Source organism: Rana temporaria, chromosome 2 (genome assembly GCF_905171775.1).
Source record: "Rana temporaria chromosome 2, aRanTem1.1, whole genome shotgun sequence".
NCBI lineage: Eukaryota > Metazoa > Chordata > Amphibia > Anura > Ranidae > Rana > Rana temporaria.
The window spans coordinates 280,380,510-280,407,700 of NC_053490.1; the positions used below are offsets into that span (position 1 = coordinate 280,380,510).

Here is a 27,191-nt window from a genome sequence, read left to right on the forward strand (position 1 = left end):
GGTTGGGTTTTGTATCTTAGGCTTATTGTTCTTTTAGCTGTGATCCATTTATCCATCAGCCTTGTTTCTACTATGTTGTATATATATATATATATATATATATATATATATATATATATATATATATATATATATATATATATATATATATATATATATATATATATATCGTGGCAGTGCGAGGCTGTGCCACTGGCTAATATGGCGGTCACGTTTTCTAAAAAAATAGGCACACTAATGATGCATGTGTGTGCTGGCTTGCTGTCCAGGAAAAGACAGACAGAGGCACAAGCCTGTGAGGGACATATCAGCCTGGAGCTGCAGGATGAGAAACCAGCTGACAGAGGTACATGCACTGGGATGTGTTTGATGGTCAGGAGGACCAACATTAGTAAGTGTAAGCAGTAAAGCTGCAAAGAGAACCAGGAGTCTGAATACTCTTTAGTTATTTGATGGTGAAAATGCCTGCATGGGCAACTGATATTACACTGAGCAAAATTCTAAACGCAATACTTTTGTGTTTTCCCATATTTATCACAAGTTGAACTTAAAGATCTACAACTTTTTCTATGTACACAAAAGGCATATTTCTCTCAAATATTGTTCACAAATCTGTCTAAATCTTTGTTAGTGAGCACTTCTCCTTTGCCGAGATAATCCATCCACCTCACAGGTGTGGCATATAAAAGATGCTGATTAGACAGCGTGGTTATTGCACAGGTGTGCCTTAGGCTGGCCACAATACAAGGCCATTCTAAAATGTGCATTTTTATCGCACAGCACAATGCCACAAATGCCGCTAGTTTTGAGGGAGCGTGCAATTGGCATGCTGACTGCAGCAATTTCCCCCAGAGCTGTTGCCCTTGAATTGAATGTTCATTTCTCTACCATAAGCCATCTCCAAAAGAGAGAGAACAGAACATCCTCACAACCACAGACCACCTGTAACCACACCAGCCCAGGACCTCCACATCCAGCATCTTTACCTCCAAGATCATCTGAGACCAGCCACCCAGTGGGCAGACTCACTGCGGCAACTCACTGTTTTGCACTACCAATGAGCTACAAAACCCCCAACTTGTCACAATATAGAACTACCATTATCTTTCATTTTATAACAAAAAACACATTGTGCTTCAGATAAGATGCTTAGATAAGATTCTTACATGAGAATGAACAAAAAAAATAGAATGTTCCCTGGATGAGTTTTTCATGTTATCTGGGAATGTAGCCAATTCCTTAAAGAGACCCTGTCACTAACATATAATACATTTTAAGCAAAAGCACATAAAATAAAGTATTTTACATACTTACCCATGGTGTTTTTCCTTTCCATTAATTGTTTTTATTCACTTGTAATGTGCCTCTGAACTTGCTCAGCTTCCTCCCTCCTTGCAGTTCAGAGCCTTCTCATCAACTGACATTGTCTAATTACTGTCTGTGATGGTCCTACTTCTCCAGCCCTTTCTTCAGCTCGTTACATAACCTTTCATTTATCTTGGGCCGGAAGGAAGTGTGATATAAATTGTTGTTTGAGTGAAAGCTCTGAGGGGTTAATATTATATCCAACATGGTGGTGCCCAGGAGCAGTTTCAGGGCCTTTAAATGTCTACCCAAGGGAGACTTTTACAGGTAAAAAATGCATAATGCATAATATACAATAAATGCATAAATAATCTCAAAGAAAGATTTTTGTTTGGGGGGTCTAGTGACAAAGTCCTTTTAGCCCAGTTTGTTTATCCTGAAAAAAACTGAGGTAAGGTTTATTGCATCAAGAAGAGAAATAAAATGGCTTTATGATTATTAAAAGGAAGATACAAAATGTGAAGTTTAAAATAACTCAAATACTGACTGGCAGGCTTGGTCAGCGAGCCCTAAAATATTTGATGCCTGGGGGAAGGGGATGGCTTGTAGGGAGGAACACCGATAGAATTATTTATTTAAGTTAAAGTGAAGCTCCACCCATTTAAATGTCAGCAGCTACAAAAAGTGTAGCTGCTGACTTTTAATAATCAGACACTCACCTGTCCCACAGTCCAGCGATGCGGGTTCAGGAACCCTCACTTCTCTCCCCCTCCTCTCCAAGGTTCCAGCATTCTAACTGTGTGTCCTCGGCTGTGGCTGGGCATTGCAGGGAGGGAGGGGGGAGAGATGGAATTACTTCCCGTGCCGCGGAGCCAGGTGGAGGAAGTGGGAGCTGGGTGCCCATAAAAACAGGGTACCCACTCCTCCTCAAAAAAAATGACATACCAAATGTGGCATGTCAGGGGGTCATCTGCACTTAAAGTGGAAGTTCCATTTTGTTATATATTTTTTTATATTTTTTTTTTGTAAGGGGCCCAGAGGTCTCCAGGGCAATCCCCCCCAATTCGTGGCACCCCCCGCTTCTCAATTAGCGGCGGCACCTCCGCTCCTCATAATTCCTGATGGCGGCCCTGCCAGCATATACTGATTTTTGTACACTGCTTTGCACTGCATGCAGTATTCCGTATTTATCAGCGTATAACACTCACAGGCGCATAACACGCACCCTAACTTTAAGAGGGAAGTTCCAGGGGAAAACAAATTCCACAGCCCCCCTGCGTATAACACGCAGGCACAGTTTACCCTCTATTTTCAGGGTAAAAAAGTGAGCATTATACGCCAATTAATATAGTAATATGCATTTTACCTAACCTTAACGAAACACATAGGGATTGATTTTTTTTACAACTTTAACTCAGTAAGGGCCCTTTCACACCAGCGGACCGTATGTCAGTTTTTTCATCCATCTGTTTATGGATGAAAAAGGGACATACATGTATCCCTATGGGATAGGGGGTGTCAGCGGATGAACATCCGCTGACACCCAATCTCATTGGTTGCCACTATGCTCCGTTTCTGCAGACGGAGGAAAATCCCATTTTTTCATCCGTCTGCAGAGCGGATTGGATGAACACAGACAGATGGTCCATGTTCATCCGATCCCCCCATAGAGGAGAGTGGAGATCCGACAGGGCGGTCCCTGCACAGTGTGCAGGGACCGCCCTGTCATCTGCCGGCTCAACGGGGATCAACGGAGCGTTCCCCACTGAGGAAGCGGTTATATAAGGAATGGGTGATCACGGGATCCGCCCATGTTAACCTCCTGGGCGGTGTTCCCGAGTCTGACTCGGGGTGAGATTTTTGGGCTAGGATCGGTAACCCCGAGTCAGACTCGGGCTTGCCTCGCTGGATGTACAGGGAGTTTTACTTACCTTGTCCCTGGATCCAGCTATGCCACCGCGCTGTGTGAGCGAGCGGGACCTCGCTCGATTCACACAGCGTCCTCCTGTGCCGCCGATCTCCGTTCCCTGCGACGTTACGACGCACGGGGACGGAGAACGGCGCCAAATTTAAAAAGGTAAACAAACACATTACATACAGTATACTGTAATCTTATAGATTACAGTACTGTATGTAAAAAAAACACACCCCCTTGTCCCTAGTGGTCTGCCCAGTGTCCTGCATGTCATTTTATATAATAAAAACCTTTTTTTCTCCCTGCAAACTGTAGATTGTCCATAGCAACCAAAAGTGTCCCTTTATGTCAAAAATAGTTTTAGATCAGCTAGAAAACAGCGATAATAAATTATAATCACTTGCAGAATTGTGCGATAGCGATTTGTGGGGAAATTTGTCATAAAAAAAAAAAAAAAAATGACAACGACAATTCTGCAACTGAGCAAATTTCAGTGATTTTGATTTGATTACATTATTGAATAATTTTTATTATAATTATATTATTATTTGTTATAATTATTTATAGTTATTTATTATATTATAATTTATAATTTTGTTTTTAAAAAAATGTCATACCCGGGATGCCTATTAGAATCTTGTTTGGTCAGATTTAAGTGAGTTATTTCTAAAAATTACAGGCCTACAATATAAAACGCCAAATTTCCTTGCAAATAATGGTACCGCTTTCAGCATGTTTTTTCTGAAAGAATCATACCGCCAGGGAGGTTAAAGGGCCCTAAAGATAAAGGTTTTATGTCTTATTTTGTGTAAATACTAACATTAACAGATTGTTGTACAACTCAAGACAAATATTTAACCAAAGCAAAACAATAAAGTCTCAGGGTCCTTTCATCCTGAACGCAATTGGATGCAGTTAGCTGCAGTTGGATGCATTTTAAACTGCACTCTAACTGCATAGACAGCCCAAAACCAGGGTAATCCGCTCTACAAACACGCTTCAAATGAACTGCACTGCACCCTTTTATGCCAAGAAAGCCAAGCCCAAAAACATATAGAAAAATACACTTCAAATGCAGTGCTAAACGCAGCACAAAACGTATGCAAGACGCATTTACGTGCACCAAGCACACGTCAAGCGCGCATCAATCACGCTTTAAATGCATGTAAACATGCAGTCAAAAACGTGCACTTATGCGCAGTTTCTGGTGTGAATGGGCTCTTTATTTGTGCTCCCGTGAACTTGAGAGAGGGCAGAGATGCATGTCACTATTGTTCTTATATTCTATTGTTCTTATACATAATAGTGTGCTCCTAACTTCCTGCAGTGAGCTGACAACACAGTGCTTCTTCTAACCTGAATTCCAAAATAAGCCCCCCCCCCCCCATCCATATTTCGTATATATACCTCTGGTGTAACTTTTAAGGCCTTATGCACAATGAATCATTTTTCGGGGAAGTTTGGCATTATCTTTTTTCCTGCCTCTAAATGCCCCTGCGTGTTAACCTATGTGTCCGTGCAGGAGGAGTTTAGAGGCTAAAAAAAGACCACTTCCAGCACATCCAGGAGCAGCAGCATTTTGGCAAAAAAAAGTTTAACATGTGTTAACGTGTCTAAATGCATTTAAACGCACATTAACACTAGGCACATTTAGTACTTGAGCGTCAATTCATTTCAATGACCAGAATAAAATAGTATTCCAGCCAATGACATTAATTAACATGCTAACGCATTTACAAGCATCAAGCATTTTTTTTCTGCCAAAATGCTGCTGTCAGGAGGTGCCTTTGCAAAGGGTGTAAGAGAGACCCATATGGCCCTCCTGGATCAGATGCTATTTAGAGCTATGACTACTAAAACCCCTATTTCTAAGCTGGTGCATTAATGTACTACAGAAAATGATTTCAATATTGCTGCATGGCATTACACTTTTTTCTTCAGCCTGATCTGATAAATGTCCACCAATATGCTAGAATGAAGTTGTGAAAGAAATATTCAAGCGTTAACTATAAAGTAAATGACTCTTGCATGAATACTTATTTACGTAATTAGCTTTGATTTACATAATCCATCTTTAGCCACTGTCTTGCCCAGGTCTCTACCAGTAGATTAAATAGGTCATTATTCAGTGTGTGGGCTGAAATGTTTTATCCATTTACATCTCTCGTTTACACATACTAAATGTGTCTCAGCCACCATTTTGAAACAAATCATCTTTGATATAAATAACTTTCCATCTAGATTAGTGACACAATTTGAATTAGGTTCTTAGTCATATAAGCAAAATAACATACATGAGAAAAATATGCGCCAATTCCCATGTCTCATCCATCTCATTCTAATCACCGTGCCTAATTTTACAATGCATGCAGAGAACTGCTGCTTAATGCTGTGCTGATAGATAGAAAGAATCTATCTGCTTGAGTTGGGTTTCCATTGGGCGGAGGTGGAATACACATGGGAACCGCAAGTTCTTTCATCTATCTAACTCTTGTTAGAAAACAAGTGGGGGAGGTCTCTGATGGCCTGCATAACTCTTCTGTTTTGTACTGCCTGGTAATATAACTACGTTGTCAATAGTCATTAACCCATTACAGTAGAAAACAGTCATTTATACTAAGCAATGAGTTTCTATGGTGTGGGTGTATGACACATGAATATATGGCACCACATCCCTTTAATAGTATTTCAAGCACACGAATATATAGATGGCATTTTTAGGGTGTTACAATTCATAAATATAATATCTGAACACAACAGATAAAAAAATCCAATATTTTATTGGTTACTTACAATATTAAAGCGGAGGTAAGGAGTTAAAAAACAAAAAAAACAAACACTGTAGCTGCTGACTTTTAATAAGGACACTTACCTGTCCAGGGTGCCCGCAATGTCGGCAGCCAAAGTCGAGTCTCGGCAGCCCGCCTCTATCTTTGGTGAGGGAATCAGCAAGTGAAGCACAGCGCTATGTGAATGGGCGGATGTCTCCTTGGACACAGACAAGGTCCCAAAAGACACCGCTCCCCATTTCCCAGGAGGCAGCATGAGGAGGAGAAGAAAGAAGACCATCGCGGACAAGGTAGTGGCAGATTAGAACGATCTGCCTAGTAACAGACACTTCTGGTAAGTATAGCTTTTTTGGCTATTTTTTTTTTAGGGTGGACGTTCGCTTTAAAAGGCATTCGGATTAAAATATAAACACATTATTTACATGATCGTTGATGTGCTTATATTTGCAGCAATGTAACAGTGTAAGCTCCCAACATGTTTGACAATGGACAAAACCCATTGGGCGAAACATGTTGGGAGCTTCAACTGTTACATTGCCTCAAATATAAGTTTATCAATGACAATGTAAACAATATGTCTATATTTTAATCCCAATGGCTTTTAATATTGTAACCAATAAAATGTTGGCTTTTTTAATATGTAGTGTTCAGATATTATATTTATGAATTATAGCAACCTAAAAATCCCATCTACATATTCTTATACTTGAAATAGTCATTTATACTACCTAAACAGAGGCATAGTCCCATGCAATGGGAGCTCCCTAGGTCAACTAAAACATCAACCTGCCTGTTTAGTAGACATATAGATATTTTTGTATTTTGTATTTTTATTTAACATTTTGGAACATTTTATTTTGTAGGAATGCTATGTGCTACTTTCACACAAGGTGGACCCTGGTGCTACGGAGTCCGCCAGCTCCCGCCGGCTCAGCAGGAGATATCTCCGCTGATCTCTCCGCTGATCTCCACTGAGCCGGCAGATGACAAGTCCCTCTCTGCTCACTGAGCGGGGAGGGGCTTGTGCAGCGCCGCTGTCTCCTATGGAGAGATCTGATAAAAACAGACAACATGTCTGTTTTCATCAGATCTCACCCGATCCGCCATGGACGGATGGGGATGTACGGCCATACGTCTGATTTTGCCAGATCAGATTGGGTCGGATGTCAGTGGACATGTATCCGCTGACATCCGACGCTCCATAGGATTGCATGGAGTGGCTGTTCAGGTCCGCCGACAAAACTGACAGGCGGACCTGAACTTTTATGTATGAAAAAAAGCTTGGGGAAAGATCAAGATCCTAAGTACTTTATCAAGGGGACCATGTCAACAATTTAAAAACCACAGGTAAAAGTACAGAAAAACAAAATAAATATTTTACTTGTTTACTGCAGTGTTTAAATGCCATAGATGATTTTTTCTACACTTGCAACAAGACTTTAGGTCGCATGCACATGAAGATTTAGAGGCTGCAAAGTCCTCTTGCATAAAATCTCTAGGACTTTTCCATGCAAGGGGAGCCACGCGTACCATGTGCAGCTACCAACACAAGTAAATGGTTGTAAGCAGGCATAATGGCTTGTGTATATAAGGAAAAACAGCACTGTTTCAAAACTACCACTAATGCTGCAATTTAAAGTGAAATACACACAAACATAATAAATAAAAATAAGGAGCTGCGCTCTCAAAACCATATATCTAAATTGAAAAATAAATATGATTACATATAAAAACTGGAACAACACAATATGGTGACTGTCTTCTGTGACTTCAAAACAGACAATGTAAATCCACCACCACCAAGAGTGCAAGCTTACCAGCTACACAAGCTTTTGAGCTTGCGGCTAACACCCAGCCAGGGCCTTTAAAGGAGTCCAACCTGAGCTTTTTAGGCTGGGCTTTTCCTCTGGGTCACAGGAGTGCATTTCATTTTACACTCCTGTGACCCGTTTTCAGCGGAGAGCTGTCTGAATTCCAATCTCTGCTGACATCACTGCCATCAGTTGGGGCAGCACGTCATCACGACTTCCAAGTCGGGAAGTCGGGATCTGCCAGCTGCCTTGATTGATGGCAGTCTCAGCATCTCAGCGAGCTGCTGAGGCGCTGAGACGGACACTCTCTGCCCCTCCATGGCTCAGCGCTCCAATGAACGCTGAGAAGTAGAGCAAAAGCGATGCTGACTGACAGTCAGCATCGCTCTGCTCGAGGAGGAGTGAGAACCAAGCCATCGGCGGTGTTCAGTGGCTCAGTTCTCAGTACAGACACAGTGTGGGACAGATGCAGCATCCACCGAGGTAAGTATGACTAGCAAAACAAAATAAAACCCATACTTCTCTTTTAATCCTCCAAAAACCTCTGATGGCCGATCAGAACAAATACTGCTAGGGACTGTTGGTTATATGCGTGGTCAGCAGCCCAACATTCAAATCCACACTTGATGTACTGTAGATGATCACAGTAATTTTTTGAAAATGCTAGTTTCCTTGCTTTAATGCTCATCCTATGGCTTCTTATTTGAATCACTGACCCAGAAGAATTGCAGATAACTGCCTAAAACTTTTCTTGAGAGAAATACGAAGACTGTCAGTTTTACATCCTTTTTAAAATGCTATAAAAGATTATAACAGACCCGCCCACACAGGAAATAGGAAGTGACTGGAGTCAGGTGTCGGTATCAGCAGAAGCAGTTTTAGGTAGAAACTGGCATTTTCAAAAGGATGTAAAATTGACAGTCTTCGTATTTCTCTATATGTTATTATATTTATTTTTCAATTTAGATATATGGTTTTGAGAACGAATCTCCATATGTTTATTTATTATGGCTTGTGCACCAATGTTTACTAATGCATGCGCATACAATGTATTTCCCAAAACATGAAAGTGGTGCGTTCAGGGAAATGCGCAGTATGCCGTCACACTAACCTTCAGTGCTTACACAAGAACAGCCGCTTACAGGTATTTGTATGAGCGACTGTACACAGCACTTGCAGATCCCTGGATGCAGGAAGGTGCTGAAGATTTTACACTGGAATATTAAAGAGGAAGAACAAAAAAAATTCAGAGGGGATCTAATACCACCAAAAGAAAGCTCCATTTGTGGGGGAAAAATACATTTAATTTGGGTAAAGTGTCACATGACCACGCAATTTTAAGTTAAAGTGCGTATTTCAAAAAAGTATCACTTGAGTGGCAGCTCCAAGTCTGCTGGGGCTGCTGATATTGCACCCACCAGCATTGTCAGGCTTTCACTATCTAAGAAAATACTCACACTGAGCATGGTTGATCAGAATCCTACCCACATACAACTCATACAACTGTTCTTCCTCCTGAATCTTCCATTAGCCTGTGCACATAGTGTGCTTTAAGGAAAAGTTCCCAAGCATGCCTGTATTATCAACTCTGCCAGCCAGACCACAATGATTCTCACTTCCATTCTCAGTGGATGCTCAGTGATCTATGAGAGTTCTGTGCTTGTGTATGGTTTGCACAAACACTGAAGCACACGTAAAGCAACTGTGCCCCAAACTCCCTCTTCTAAGTGGTCCCAGGGTACAGTTCAGAGCACCATGCCCAGGCACAGTTAAAACACGTAGTGTGAGTACACCCTATCACGTATTAACCATTTGCTGACCATATCATTTACATATATGGTGGCAAGACAGCTCTCCTGCACCAGATCACGTACTAGGTACGTGAGCCGGCACTTCCGGGTAGGGGGAGCACCCAGTTGTGCTGTAATTATACACAGCAGATGCCAATCAGCGGATGTCGGCCAATGGATGACCGCCAACACCCGCCGATCGTTGGGAAGACACACAGGACAGCGCCGTGCCCATGTAAACAATGCAGAGCTCTGTCCTGTCGGCGGGAAAGTGGAAATTCATGGATTTTTCTTTCCCTGCAAAGCACCTTAGTGAAAGCACCACACACAGTACACCAAAACACTTGCTAGGTACATATTTAACCCTTTGATCACTGTAGATGTTTAACCCCATCCCAGCCAGTGTCATTAGTACAGTGACAGCACATAGTCTTAGCACTGATCATTGTATTAGTGTCACTGGTTCCCATAAAGTGTCAAATGTGTCTGATTGTCCACCTCAATATTGCAGTCTCGCTATAAGTCACTGATCGCCTGCCATTACTAGTAAAAAAAAGTAATAAAATAAATAAATAAAAATTCCAGTATATATCCCATAGTTTGTAGATGCTATAGCTTTTGTACAAACCAATCAATATACGCCTAATGGGATTATTTTATCAAAAATATGTAGTAGAATACATATTGGCCTAAATTGACAAAGAATTATTATTTTTTTAATATTATTATTCTTTTACTTTTATAGCAGAAAGTAAAATATTATTTTGCAGAGCATAAAATAAAAAACGCAGTGATGATAAAATATCACCAAAACAAAGATCTATTTGTGGGAAAAAAATACATCAGTTTTATTTGTGTACAGCATTGCATGGCCACGCAATTGTCAGTTAAAATAAAGCAGTGCCGTATCACAAAAAAGTAGCCTTGCCATGAAGGGGAGTAAAGTGGTTAACCACTTAAGCCCCGGACCAATATGCAGCCTAAAGACCCAAGGTGTTTTTACAGTTCGGGACTGCGTCGCTTTAACAGACAATTGCGCGGTCGTGCGACGTGGCTCCCAAACAAAATTGGCGTCCTTTTTTCCCCACAAATAGAGCTTTCTTTTGGTGGTATTTGATCACATCTGCGGTTTTTAGTTTTTGCGCTATAAACAAAAATAGAGCGACAATTTTGAAAAAAAAGCAATATTTTTTACTTTTTGCTGTAATAAATATCCCCCAAAAACATATATAAAAACATTTTTTTTCCTCAGTTTAGGCCGATACGTATTCTTCTACCTATTTTTAGTAAAAAAAATCGCAATAAGCGTTTATCGATTGGTTTGCGCAAAATTTATAGTGTTTACAAAATAGGGGATAGTTTTATTGCATTTTTATTTTTTATTTTTTTTTTACTACTAATGGCGGCGATCAGCAATTTTTTTCGTGACTGCGACATTATGGCGGACACTTCGGACAATTTTGACACATTTTTGGGACCATTGTCATTTTCACAGCAAAAAATGCATTTAAATTGCATTCTTTATTGTGAAAATGACAGTTGCAGTTTGGGAGTTAACCACAGGTGGCGCTGTAGGAGTTAGGGTGCACCTAGTATGTGTTTACAACTGTTTGGGGGTGTGGCTGTAGGAATGACGTCATCGATCGTGTCTTCCCTATAAAGGGAATGACGCGATCGATGCGCCGCCATAGTGAAGGACGGGGAAGCCGTGTTTACACACGGCTCTCCTCGTTCTTCAGCTCCGGGGAGCGATCGCGACGGAGCGGCTATAAACAAATAGCCGCGCCGTGGTCCCGGATCGCTCCCCGAGCGGACCCGACCACCGCATGTAGCGGGGGAGGTCCCGATCGGACCCCCCACCCGCTAATAGGCGAGGACGTACCTATACGCCCATGTGCCTGTACGTGCCATATTGTGGACGTATATGTACATGCGGTGGTCCTTAAGTGGTTAATTAAGTGAACCAGATAGTTAGGATGGGTAACAGGTACCTTTTCCATTTACATCAGTTTTTTCCATAGACTTATGCTTATTTGAAAAATATAATGGGTTGTGCTGTACTGTATGGAGCAACTAGTCTTTTAAATGCATGAATTCTGCCACTGCATAGTTGTGCTTATCTAAGAGAATTTCCATGCTGCTGTATAGCTTGCTCCATAAGGCACCACTGCTTTTGACATTCATGGCTGTTTTTTGTTTTTGCAGAACATGTAAAGTGTCTAAAAAATTACTGGTGTAGTTTAGTCTTTTGGCTGATTAACTTCAGAAATGTGGATTAAACAAACACAGACTATGGACCTCATTTATCAGGGTCTGAAAAGAAACTGTTATTCAGTAACAACAAATCGCTTCCAACTGGCATGTTTCCAGGGCAGGTTTGAAGTGAAGGGAAAAATCTGAGGAGAACTGTCACAGTTTCAGTATAGTTCAAGTGGGAGACCGATTCTGTTTTTTTTTTATATATATATAAAGCTATCCTAAATTCATAATACTAAGCTAATAAAACTAAAGTAACATGAAAATGAAAAAAATTACCTACACATGTATTTAGTTAGGATTTCTGACAGTGCATATGCTAATGGTTGCTGGGCAGCTTTCTCACAGGACTCAAAAGTTCTGTAATGCCGCTTACACACGATCGGTCATTGCGACACCAAAACACGGTCACACAAATGTTGTCGGAAATTCCGAAACGTCAAGAACGCGGCCATGTACAACACTACGCCGAGCTGAGAAAAATGAAGTTCAATGATTCCGAGCATGTGTCAAATTGATTCCAAGCATGCGAATTGGCTACAGACGATCAGAATTTCCGACGAGAACTTTTGTTGTCGGAAAAATTGAGAACCAGCTCTCAAACATTTTGTCGGAAATTCCGACAGCAAATGTCCGATGGAGCCTACACACTGACGGATTTTCCAACAACAAGCTCACATCGAACATTTGTTGTCGGAAATTCAGACCATGTGTATGCGGCATAAGATCCCCAAAGCCAGCTCAAAGAAAAAATATGGAAAAAGTGTAATTGCGCTAAACCAAAAGTGGTATTCCTATTAAGGAAACACATATAAGGGGCAAAGGCCCAATGTAAACTATCGTGCCTAGTAATAAATTAATAACAGACAACAATAAATAAAGTGATACATATCAAAGTGCAGTGATACATATTAACAGATATGGCTCCAACCAACTTGAAAATATAACTGAAAGTGAACATATAAATACATATACACCCTATCCATCTAATGCAAGGTGAATAGCAATTGAAGATGGAGATGTATTAATCATAAAAAAATTTAAAAATCAAAAATCAATAAATAGGTAATGTCCCAGTGAGTGAAGTCCATAGATGAGCTGCAAATTAAACACCCGTGCACAATCCGACTGATGAATGTTTGTGATCCCAGCAAACCTCATGTGAATCCACCACCGTTATTCAAAAATCTGCTTACCAGATACAAAGGTCCTCATGGACCAAACCCAGCATATCACTCCAATAGGGAACTGGTTAGTGGTGTGTCCACGATATAACAGAACTTCACATATAGACTCAATGGCATTAGTCACATGAAAGAGAGAAGTGCTTCACATATCATAAAATCAGGGGTATTTTATTAAAAAAGACAGCTCACAGGTATACAACTCACATTTCAGAAGATATTAAAAGCTTCAAGCCTGTAGCGCCGGCCGGATGCTTCCAGGAAAAAAAACACTTGTGTAGAGATTACAGTGATGAGGGGGATGACGTCAGCACGTCGCTCGCTCCGCCCGACACGTTTCGTGATAGGTCACTTCGTCTCGGGGCACTAGTTTAGTTCAGCTCAAAGAAGCCTCACATACTTTACAATATTTCCATAGAGTCTCTATTGATGGTCTCTAACTCTCGTGAGGCCAAGTTCCCACTAAGAGCAGGAGTGGAGGAACGATAGAATATAATTGTGGTAGGCATCCCCTTATACAGTATTTTAGATGTGATTTCCAAGATGTGGAAAGGAGATAAAGATCTTTGCATTTTAAAACATCAGATTGAGAAATACAGTAAACGCTCCCTCCCCCCAACACTGCATTAGTAAAAAGGTCAGCTTTAAACAGTGGAGGCCTGTCCATATGGGACCCCTCCAGTCCATGCGCACTGCCCCTAATCTGCATGCAGGGCACTGGACGCATGGATTCCAATGTTTTTTTTTTTTTTTTTTCGAAGCACGTGATTAGAGCCCACCCAGTTGTGTGACAATAGTGAATTGATATTCACTATTGTCATCCTTATTCTTCTCCTGGCCAATCAGAAAGGGGGTCCTGAGACCAGTTTGGCTGAAAGGACACACGGCCATATTGGCTGTCAAGGAGGAAGCTGAGGAGGAGGAGACACAGGGGAAGTTGCCGGGGAGGAGGAGATGGAGACACAAGAAGGATCCAAAGCTGCCCACAACCTAGTTAAGCATGGGGCTGATGGGTGGACGAGTGAGCGACGGGGGCTGGGAGGATCGATCGACTGATTGACCGGGGGGAGGCGGGGGGTGGTTTGTTAGCCCCCCCAAATGGAGCACCAGCCACCACTGGCTTTGAATATGTTGACAACTTACAAGATAAGCCACATGGTGACTGGGGACAAAGAAAGAACAAATCTAATAAATACATTTTTCAGCTCTGTGTATATAAAGGAAATGGTGAAGTTCAAGTCCAAAATGGGGATAGTAAAGCCACAGCCCCACATGAATCACAATGGCTTAAAGCTTATATGGTCCAGAAACAGACAAAATAAAGGTGAATAAAATACCTGTACCAGATATCTTTAAAATGTTAAGCTCTTTTGCTTTAAAGCCTTTGTTTATTACTTTCAGAGACTATTTTATGACTGGCTTGGTATAAATGGACTGGAGCAAGACCCATGTGATGCCTATATTTAAAGACAAACTATATGTTTATTTTCACTTTAACCCCTTGGCACCAGGCCTCTCAGAGGGTGGGTCTTGGCACTGAGTGGCCACATATTTGTGTTTATTAGTGTAAATACAGCTGAGCTGACAGCTTTCACCCTGCACGTTCCCGACGCAGTTACCAACGGCTAATGAAAAGCTCCCGATCGCTACACTTACATGTCCTTTGACCCTGCAACGTCGGCACCCGTCCCTCGGCTCAGGGTGCAGGTGTCGACAACATTACTAAGCGAAACAGGAAGTGAAGCCTTATGGCTTCACAGCCTGTTTCCTACTGCACATGTGCGAGCTGTACAGCGCTGCACTTTCTGAATGGTCCCTGCTGTCTTCTGGGACCTGTGTGTCTCCCAGAAGGCAGCAGGGGGAGGAGTGGCTGGACATTACATAGTTCGCCGCACAATGTGCGACTATCTTTCCCTGGAAGTGGGAGAAAATACCTGGATTTGACAGGTGTCTGCTCCCCCTCCCCCTGAAAGGTGCCAAATGTGGCACCAGGGGGGGGAGAAACCGGATTTCTGTCACCTCCGTCCAGTAGCGGAACAGCTTGGGGCATCCCCAAAACATATGGAGTATGTCCCCCTCTATATCCCTGCACCTAGGTCTTGCCGGTCTTTAAATGCAGTAGATGTGGTAGCTGCATTCGTTTAATCTTTCAGGCATGTTTTCCTTTGTTTTCACCTTGTTATCCCACCAGTAAATCCCGCCAGTAATGCATTTCCTGTCTTAGGATGAAATGCTGATACACCATATTGTCTGTATGGATGAACAGCATTTTCTCCCTAAGCTTCTCTCCTGAACTACAAAACATCTCCCCTTCTCATAACATTGCTGGGCCTTCACTGCTGCACAAGCAGAGAGTACAGGAAGTGATGAGCCTGTGATGAGCCTCACAAGATTTTCATCTCACTTTTTTTTTTTAGTAAACATAACAAATGTATATATTTGCCAAAAGGGAGAAAATAAGAGAAGTACATTGTAAATGCTTGCATGTACTTTAAAAAGGTTAAAAGGTTACAGTAAAGACCGTTTCCATGTAAAGAATAGATATCACTATTAGGCAAATACTAATTGGTCTAAGTCTTCACATCAAAAGTTTGGGTACATTTTGGATAAATGTCAGGCAAATGGTCCAGCGATTTTTTGATTAATAATACATTATTATTGCTGGAGCTTTTGAAACATTGCTAGAACAGATGAACCCCTCTAATACAGTAACACATAAACCCTAGTTAGATACATCTGAACACGTAAACAGCATTAGATGTGCCAAGTAATATTAACAATGCAATACTATTTCAGGTTCTGAATTTAGTGTTTTGCCCTCCTTCTAAATGAGTATATAAACTAGAGAATCAATAGAATTTTTAACAAAACTTTTTCTTTTAGCTATGGTCAACAATGCCGACAGAGTAGCGTTAACAGGATTACAGCTGCTCATCCTTGGCATATCTATGGTTACGGCTATGGCTAGCTGCTTTAGAAGTGCAATGCAATTTATAAAACTCCTTATACATTTCAGTTGTCAGATAACACACAAAACTGATAAGAAATCAAAACAGCTTACAAGTGTTGTCACCCTGAGAATTTTATAGCTTTGTATATTTTAAATGTTCTTGTTTTGATAGCATTTCAAATACAAAGAAAAAAACTTTAAAACAAGGCTGCAATATTTTACAGCTGCTTTTAAGATCCATTATCTTTGTATTATGTTCTTTTTTTAAAGGTCTCTTTGTTTTTTTCAGTACATATTAGGAACTATCCATTGCTGTGTTATGTACTAATCATACATTAATCACAAAATATCATTTGTATACATTCATGGTGCCTGCTTACCACGAATGCATATACATTTTAAAGCAAATCATTCAGAAGCAATAGCTCTGTACCCATGACTAAGCGCTGAATTGCAGCGTGAAACGCGTCGGCCATTCTGTACCCGTTGTTTGCAGTGCCTGTATGTACTTTTTACATTAAAAGACCAACTTTATTTTAAGTCATTTTGGAGTGCGGCTGTCCAGAGTTCTTTTCGTTTTTTTTTCTACAATCAGCATTGCCGGCACCCTGGTGGTTCAAACTACCCTTGATGACCTATGAGACTCACCTGGAGCGGTGAAAGAAATTGTCTGTTAGCTCTGTACCCAGCCACCTGTCATATTTCTAATGACAGATTTCTTAAGTCTAATCTGGGTATCACTCAACCATGCTGTGTACGTCATCTTGCCCGTTATCAGTACTGGTGGCTCTATGGTGCATAGCAGGTCCTTGGGAGCTGGCATCTTCTATTATCCTCAAACGGATCCAAAGGTAGTAAATGTAATAGCTTTATAATGCCGCTCATGAGGATCACTGCCACATATGCAAATGTATCACCATGTAGGCATACGTCATCTGATATTTCATGGATGACTTCTTATTAAATTTGTCCTCTGAACTGCCTCCATTTATTAAAAGCACTTGGAAACAGCGCAAGTATTAATTTATGAAAAGGCCACACAAACTTCAGGCAAACAGCTAAATACACAGTTTCAATACATACAATATATAGTAGCAGCCCTGCCAGAAAGCCTTGGGACCTAAACTTTCCCTACTAACATTAAGCAAATCAATGTAATCACCTTCCTGACCCTAACCTGTGACTGAAAAATGAAGGAGCAGCAGCAGACTTGTAAGGTGGGCTCCTTCTTCTCTCCTTGCTTGTCAACACATAGAGGAAAACCTCATGGACTGAGCATGCCATCCCCTCCCTCTCTGATAGTCTACATTCTACTGTATGCTAAATTACAAGAGGCTGATATGAAGGCAGGTTCAGGAACTTATATGGATTATATATTGAATAACTTTATTGATTGCAAATATATAACTACATTTAAAGTCCAATTAAATGTTAAAATGGTTGTAAAGGCAGAAGTAATTTTTTTACTTTTTTTTTTAATGCAGTAAGGTAAAAATTCTTTTGCATGCAGCTTCCTCCTCACCTCAGCCCTCCCTTATACTTACCTGAGCCTGATCTTGATCCAGTGATCTGCACAAGTCTCTAACTCCTCATTGGCTCAGAGGAGCTCCCACTGCTGTCAATCAGAGCCAATGACAAGGGAGTGGGGTGCAGGGCTGAACCCCACTCTGTGCTCTACTAAGTAGGCCTGGTAGTTTGACTGGGTCTACGTTTGCAGAGTGGTCCTGTGCTGTCCGTCCCGAGGGAGGAAGAAACTCGATGAAGAACCTGTCTTGGAGAGCACCGAGCAAGAGGCTGGTATCTCAGGAGAGGCTTTGAACTTCATCAAAGGATGCACTATTACTGAAAGGCTGAGTGATGGTCGCCTGTCAGTTCTGAGTTCACAAGAATTTATTCGAGAGAGATCCGGGTGCTTAATCCTGTGCTGAGAGGATTTTTGACCAAATATATCTCCATCTTTAGGAAGGTCTGTGGCAGAGACTTTGCTAAGTTTCCGTGTGACATCCTGGCTGCTAGGTTAGTGAGAGAGGCCTATCCAGGTGCACAGTACCCACTCTGGCTAGAGTGGCGACGAGAGCTACGTTGCTGGAAGCAGGAGTGTTTCCGAACAAAGTTATACACCTAAACCTATTACCCTTCCACCTCTTCAACTACTACATTATTCCTTTTACCCAAAACAAACCAGCACCTCTTTTGGGGGTAGTGCTACAGATATATACTGTATTTATCGGCTCCACCTCAGAGGGGACAGGGAGGGGGCAGAACGAGCACCATCAGATTGCATACAGGAAAATCTCCTGTTTACTCAGTGGCATCTGTACTAGGAAGTCCTGTCTCCTGGGCTGCCATTGGATGACTGTTCTGTCTCTCATAGAAGGACGGGACTTTGTATTAAAGAGGCCGTCGAGTAAACAGGAGATTCTCCTGTATGTAATCGGTTTCCACTCGTCCCGCCCCCTTCCTGTCCCCTCCGAGGCTGCACACGGGCATGGATCAGGCTGCATTCATGGCAATGGTGAGGCTGCATTTATGGGAATGGTATGGCTGCATTCATGGCACTGATTAGGCTGCATTCATGGCAATGGTGAGGCTGCAGATGGGCATTGATTAGGCTGCATAGATGGGCACTGACCCTTATTTTGCTTCATAGTTCTTTATTTACATTTTTTATATTTTTCTGAAACTTCCCTCTTAAAGTGAAGGTCCGTGTTATATGCCGATAAATAAGGTATATCCAAATAACACTCCCAAGCTCATCCTTAGTCCTGAGCGGCACTCAGGGATTCATTGGGGCCACAAAAGAAATATATATATATATATATATATATATATGAATAACACTCCCAAGCTCATCTCTTCACCAAACACAGCCACAAAGGCAATTTCTGGGCAGTGTATTAGTGCTCTGACAAACACACTTAGAACCAAATTTTAATAATTCAAAGAATGTCAGGCAAAATGGTTCACGCATGTTCACCTCATCAAATCTGTCTCGCTTTGAAAAAAGTTTGGACACCCCTGAAGCTATAAGAATATCTGACACTGTCTTTACTATTTCTTCATCGAAATACTGGAAAGCAATAGCCTTGGTCACAAGAGGATCATGATCAGGCTATATAAAGTTAGGACTGGGGGATTGTTTAAGCATTAATTTGAACATCTTTCCAAAGGATGCCAAGTAAAACCACTCACAAGTATTTTTCAGCAGTTTCTATCACATCCGTTCGTATGATGATGGTTGTGATGGTTGTGATGGTTGTGATGGTTGTGATGGTTGTGACGTTTGCTGCATTGCATTTTGAGAACATATATAAAATGGAATGTCCCAAGTTTGGCCTTTACACTTCTACACAGTAAACAACCATCAGCGAAAAATAAAATGAAAAAAAGCAGCAAGTTCAACAGACTGTGTGAATTTATAGACAGGTAAAACCTAGATTTGATCGTCTCCATGGCTACCTACGCTTCACATCTAAAGAAAGGAGAAGATGGTTAAGGGGTTTGCGGATGTCATCTTATTATTATGAAATGAGATGAGCAAATATTATACGTGACTCATAAGTTAGAAGGCATTTGTCTGAACAAGATGTTATTCTGTGTTGTAACAAAAGAGTCATGTTTCAGGCAAACATCTAAGCATGTCCTATTTGTTTAAAGAGCAAATAAGGAAAAATGTTGAAATCTTGGCGTTCTCGTATAGGTATTGCTAGTTAAATTATGAAGGGGATTTAATACAACTCGAATGAATAAGATATTCACAGCTGGATGAAGAATACTACGCTCCCACCTCCATCCACTGATTGATCCAGGCTTGTATATGCTTTAATTTTGTTTATACAGCTACATGTTATTATCCCTGGTATGGTCAATAGGTTGTAAACACTTTCCATTAACTTAGGGCAAGGGTTTCTATAATCAATGCAAATGAATAAAATAGGTGTCTTCCCTGATATTTGTAGGAATCCATACATGATTCTCATGGGATTATAATTTATTTACCGATAAATACATTTTCTAATGAAAGGTTCCTGTTTTCCTGGAGGACCACGTTTACCATGGGCACAAGTGCCAATCTTTTAGAAGGATCCACTCGATTTTCCCACTTATTTATAAAATAAGCCACCTTTGTTCCTCCTAATTGCAGCAGCATTTATTTTCCCTATTGACCCTTTGCTTTCAGCTACAGCAGTACAATGTTACATAAGAAGCTGCATAGCATAGCATCTTCAGTTTAACGTCTTAAAACCCAAACTTTAGAACCTTGATTCAATTTCTGCCTCCCCCCACAACCTTCATCATTTTAGACATATTAAAACCATGTAACACAAGACAAGACTGCTGTACAAGCACATCATTCTGAGACAGTTATTAAAAAACAACATGTCTGTTCAGCCAAGCACATACACTTTCAAAAATAAAATAGCAGCAGTTGTGATAGTTGTATTGAAAATGTAATTATGTCCTTTTTTTAAACATGTTAAAATAATATAATTGTGTAAATTTAGGTGCAAATAATTGGCTCTTAAATAAACAAATACATTATACCTAAATCAGCTTTGATATAAGACTATTGGCGCGTACACATGATTGGAAAATCTGACAAGAAAACCATAGATTTTTTTACAAAGGAATCTTGGCTCAAACTTGCATACACGCGGTCACACCAAATTCCGACCCTCAAGGACAGTGAAGTAATACACTACGACGAGCCGAGAAAAATTAAGTTTAATGCTTCCAAGCATGCATCGACTTGATTCCGAGCATGCATGTTTTTGGGTGTGTCAGAATTGCATACAGACGATAGAAATTTCCTCCAAGAACTTTTCTTGTCGGAAAATTTGAGAACCAGCTCTCAAATTTTTCTTGGCGGAAATTCCGACAGAAAAATTCTGATGGAGCCTACACAGGGTCTGAATTTCCGACCAAAAGCTCACATCTGACTTTTCTTGTTGGAATTTCCGATTGTGTGTACACGGCATAAGGAGAAGCCTATACTTAGTATTAAATTGTGCATTTGCATTATTTAAATCACCCTAAAATTATTATATTTGCATCAATGTTCATGTTACACAGTCATAATATATCAGATGAGAGAAATAGCCATCATCATCATACATTAAACTACTCTCCATTGACAAGCAACAACCAGAGTCCAAACTCTAACTGAAGGCTTATACCATATGTCATTTTTGAATGCTACTGTATATGTTACTATTTGTGACAGATTTTTGATGGTGAGTGTCATTAAATACTTTACCTCTCAGTGAAATATCTTCTGCTTGTCCTCCTATTTGAGTACTCTACACTGACATGGCCAAACCCTTCATTACAATTTTATTTGCACAGCCTTTTACTGTAGAGGAAGGGGGGAGCATATTAGACCAGTTCAGTGCTGATCATTAAAAGCACTGGGTCTAAAGCTGGCCATGCACTAGTAGGGCCAGATTCACGTAGAATCGCCCTACGCTGCTGCGGCGTAACATATTACATTTACGTTACACCGCCGCAAGTTTTCAGCGTAAGTGCTTGATTCACAAAGCACTTGCCTGTAAACTTGCGGCGGCGTAGCGTAAATCCACCCGGCGCAAGCCCGCCTAATTCAAATGGGGCGGGGACCATTTAAATTAGGCGCGTTCCCGCGTCGAACGTACTGCGCATGCTAAAATTTCCCGACGTGCATTGCGCTAAATGACGTCGCAAGGACGTCATTGGTTTCGACGTTAACGTAAATGGCGTCCAGCGCCATTCACGGACGACTTACGCAAGCGACGTGAAATTTCAAATTTCGACGCGGGAACGACGGCCATACTTAACATTGGCTAGACCACCTAGAGGGCAGCTTTCGTTTTACGCGGTGTATCTCTACGGAAACAACGTAAATTTACAGCGACGGGCAAAGCGGACGTTCGTGAATCAGCAAAACTAGTCATTTGAATATTTTTTAATTTTTGCTATAATAAATATCCCCCAAAAATATATAAAAAAACTATTTTTTTTCCTCAGTTTAGGCCGATACGTATTCGTCTACATATTTTTCGTTAAAAAAATCGCAATAAGCGTTTATTGATTGGTTTGCGCAAAAGTTGTAGCGTTTACAAAATAGGGTATAGTTTTATGGCATTTTTCTTAATATATTTTTTTTTTTTTTACTAGTAATTGCGGCAATCAGCGATTTTTATTGGTACTGCGACATTATGGCGGACACTTCGCACACTTTTGACACATTTTTGGGACCATTGGCATTTTGATAGCGATCAGTGCTATAAAAATGCATTGATTACTATAATTATAATTATAAAAATGCCAATGGCAGTAAAGGGGTTAACACTAGGGGGCGAAGAAGGGGTTAATCATGTTCCCTGGGTGTGTTCTAACTGAAGGGGGGGTGGACTGACATGGGGAAATGACAAATCGCTGTTCATACATTGTATGAACAGACGATAGGTCATTTCCCCCCCTGACAGGACCGGGAGCTGTGTGTTTACGAGCGTTCGCGGGTGCCCGACGGTGTTCGCGACCGCCGGGCACGCGCGTCGATGTCAGGGGCGAGTGGGGGGCGCGCATGCCCCTATTGGCTGCTCGGTGAGGTGACGTATAGCTACTTGATCTCGCCCAGCAGAGCCGACCTGCCACCGTATAACTGCGGCGGCTGGTCGGCAAGCAGTTAAGGAGAAACAGTGGAACGGTCACATTTTATACATGTATAAAATGTGTTTGGTACACATACAGTACTTTCAAGCTTTCAAACTCAGTTACAACTTTATAAACCTCCAGTCATATTGGTAGGTCAAATATTAGGCCCCGTACACACGACCGAGTTTCTCGGCAGAATTCAGCCAGAAACTCGATCGGAGCTGAATTCTGCCGAGAAACCCGGCGTGTGTACACTTTCGGCCGAGGAAGCCGACGAGTTCCTCGTCGAGCCAAATAGAAAACATGTTCTCTATTTCCTCGTTGTTCAATGAGGAAAGTTGGCTCGCCGGCTTCACACAGAACTCGACGAGCAAAACGATGAGTTTTGCCCGTCGAGTTCCTCGGACGTGTGTACGGGGCCTACCTCCATTATGTCTTCAACCCACTGTGGTGGTTGTAGAACTCCAAATCTGAATGTGCTATAGTATAGGTTATTTTAAAGTATTGAATTACTTGCTTTCTTGGTAGTCTACACATTTCAGCCAAGGGATAGATAAATCTACAAAGGACAAATTGGGCTTACAAATTGAAACTGACAAGTTTTCAGACTGCTTCAAGTGAGAGATTACTGCAATGGTACAGTATTTGGATCTAGCTCAAAGCTTTGTAATGAGAAAATGCAGCCAAAATACTTGAGCTCATTTGTTTAAGTATAGAGTTTTTTTTAAATTGAACTTCTCCAGAGCATTGTCTATCCTCTGAAACTCCTTAACACAATCGGTCAAACCAGGGCCGATCCGCCCTATAGGCTTACGCAAAGCTGCGTAGGTTTCCGGAAAAAAATGATGTTGTGGTTTTGACAAAGCACGAATCCTGTGTGAAACGCATCCACCTTTTTGTTCCCCTGCCTGTGTTTTGTTGCTTTTTATGATTTTTGGATATCAATAAAGCCTTTTTGCATCGCATGGGATTGCAGCCATTCATTTTTTTGGTTCTATGGCCTCGTACACACGACCAGTTTCCTCGGCAGAATTCAGCTTCCGACCGAGTTTCTGGCTGAATTCTGCCGAGGAAACTGGTCGTGTGTACACTTTCGGCCGAGGAAGCCTCGGCGAGGAAATAGAGAACATGTTCTCTATTTCCTCGTTGTTCTATGGGAGCTCTCGTCCCGCCGAGCTCCTCGGCGGCTTCAGTGCTGAACTGGCCGAGGAACTCGATGTGTTTGGCACGTCGAGTTCCTCGGCCGTGTGTACGAGGCTTATTAGTTTTCTGCTGGCAGTGGCAGGGCATGCGCTGTATGCTCTGAAGATTATGGTCTGTGTGACTCACCTGGGAACGCGGTATTCTTTCAATCAGAACAAATTATGCTCGCAATCCAAGGTTTTAGAGTATATTCTGTATATATATATATATATATATATATATATATATATATATATATATATATATATATATTCTAATTTTATTTAGAACAATTCCTGTGCAGATTAAACACCATGGGGTAGCTATTTTAAGAAGTGTTCCTTATGGTTAGCTTAATATTGTAAACAGGGAATTGTCATTGACTAGCCCTATCTGCCAATATCTTAGCTGGCATTCATAACAATGAAGACCAGGCAGCTTGCTGGTGATATTTTTCAGCAAGGCTTTTGATCGGTCTTTTAAGCCTTTTTTAGATCTCAGACAATCAGCAGGTCACTTGGGTATGATCTTTCAAATACAGCTAGTGAACATAGCCTGTGGTTGAGAGTTTTAGGTCTGTAACAAACTATTCATTTGTTCACTTACACTTTTGCACTCTGTTACAGAATTTGTATCTTGAAGAAAACTGGGTTTGAAAGGTTTACTATGTCCCAGTTTTTTAGTAGCTGTATGCCAGCAAAATTCCTTTTCTGTTAGTAAAACTGAAATTCCAGTAAATGGACTTTTGAAAAATAAATAAATAAATAAATAAATAAACAAAAAGCACTGAGGGTGTTCTAAGAAAAAAATGTATTGCATAGGCTAGTGTTGTGAATATAAATGGACAACTTAAAAACCTTGGGGCAAATGTTACAATTCCCAAATTGTATGAATATAATGAACAACCATAAAACACGAAAAAAGATGTGGTAGGCAAATGATGTGTCAGTATATACATGGCTAATCATGGGTGCATTGGACAACCCTTTATTAAAATACCGCTTAGTTCTTTTTTGTTTTTAGAACCTATAAGAGCTGTTTTTCTGTAAATGTTAGCGTTACTTTGCAGTACTGTACAGTAAAGAGCACTCTCAGTAGACAACCCAGTTAGTAGGGCTTGGTCCCCATTTTAGGGAAACCCCTTCCCTGGGTGGGTACTATGAGGGGGCTAGTCTATCCCTTTATAATATGTGGTCAGAAGAACTATAGGGCAGAGGTTGATGGGAAGAGAGCTTACAGAAAATCACTATGTAGGTTATAGTCCTAGTGTAGACTCTGTCAGAGAACCCATCTCAGGGAACCTACATTTGTGGAAAATTAAAGTGATGGTCAGCATCCCCATGGTAAAAATGAGTGCGGATTGTACAGTAATGCTATTGTCCGGTTAAAGGTGTGCGCTCTGTTCATATTACAGTAAAACTTTAAAAAAAGGTTATACATGTAGACATTTCTTTATTTCTGGAGATGGTCCTCTGGCCAGGAACATGCGAATAAACAAGATGGTAGAATACCTGTATTCTACAGATGTTTGATGTCCCATCTCATTCCTGTTGCATGAGATAGATGGGAGGCTCCCTTGGCTGGTATGACCATTGCTGGTGGTGAATCTGGGAGATGCTAACAACCCCATGCACAATTTATATTTAGGCACTAGCTTACTAAGACCACAGGTAAACTTGCAGCAGGTACAGTACTACTAAGGTTTCACACAGCATCACCATGAATTTAGGAAGTATTCACACTACCCATACTACTGAGTGTTTTAGCGTGCAGGTTGATGTATTTTTTGGCAAGCCATACTGTTTAACTTTTTTTTAATAAATGTACACTTCATTTAAGTTTCTTCAAAGCAGTGAGCTGTGATGAGATGGCCTGCATTGCTACCTGATGTGCTGTAGAAAAATGTAGCATGTCTATATATTTCCACACCACACAATGCACCAGCATTGTGGAACAGATGGGACTCATAGAAGACAATTGTTAAGATGGCATCTAGTAGATTCCCCGCATTATAGAAAGCTTTTCTCATTCTGTCTGTTTATTCTCCAAGACAAAAAAAGTGACATGAAACAATAAACGGACAAGAGCTTTAAACCTTTTTTCTACTCTATCCAAAATGTCGACTATACATACACTGTAACATGGAATCGATATGATTATGTCCACGATTTCAAATTGTGTGCCAGCTGCTGCAAAACACACAACGCGCTTTGCTATTCATTCTAAATGGCACCCTTAAAGCGCTGATATTTTGCAGTGATTATTGAATGGTAGAATCATGGCAAAACGCGGCTTGGTAAAATGCATGAAGCTTATCACCCAAGAAGGAGCAGGAGCTTCTTTTGGGTGACAAATTATCATAGGGCAGCCAATTCGCTTGATTGCAGTGCTTGTTCCCACTATGTGTAGTGTGAATAGAGCCCTACAGTGCTCATCTACTTAAAATTCACTTCGATTTTTTACATATTAAGTGTTTCATTGTCACCTTTTACAATCGCCATGCGCACTCAGTTTTATTTCTATATGGTATGAACATTTAGAAATGCTAACAGCAATTATAAACCCCACCAAAAAAAAAAAAGAGATAATCACATTAGGCACACCAAGGCTTATCTGGCATACATTCAGAGGCCAAGGTGTACAAAATAAGTGGTAGTCTATGCTCACAGTTTTGGTAAATAGGAAACGTCTATTTTATGACTATATACGATTTATTGTACCTGCATTGGCATAGGTGCATAGCTTTTATTAAACCAGGCCCCATGATTGCTGTTTTATTCATCATGTATAGTTTGAGTAGCCATTTTTTGTTCCACTGTATATTTATTCAGTAGTATTCATGTGACCATTATTCAAATGTAAAGTATATTAAAGCACTATTAAACCCCAAAACAAAAAAATATATATATTTCAGTTTATATATTCTTTGTGCTGGTAACTACATTTGTTTTCTCATTTTAGGGGCAGATCTACGTAGATCGGCGCTTCTCTCCGCTGGGCGAAGCGTATCTAAGATACACTACGCCGTCGTAACTTATTTTTTTTTTCGAATCCTCAAAGAATTTGCGCTGTAAGTTACGGCGGCGTAGTGTATCTTTGGCGGCGTAAGGGCGCGGAATTTAAATGGATGTGATGGGGCGTGTTTTATGTAAATACATTGTGACGTAAACAACGTTTTTTTTGAACGGCGCATGCGCCGTCCATGGGGGTATCCCAGTGCGCATGCTCGAAATTAAACTGGAACAAGCCAATGCTTACGACGGTGACGTCATTTTACGCAAATCCCTATTCGCGAACGACTTACGCAAACAACGTAAAAAAATTAAAATTCAACGCGGGAACGACGCCCATACTTAACATTGAGTACGCCTCATAA

General features: G+C 40.9%; 1 protein-coding gene across 1 annotated transcript in view; it reads right to left on the minus strand.

The window, feature by feature from the left end:
* The window catches only part of CSMD2 (CUB and Sushi multiple domains 2), a 1,186,454-nt gene that overhangs the window by 1,026,020 nt on the left and 133,243 nt on the right, over window positions 1–27,191 (minus strand). The window lies entirely within an intron of this gene.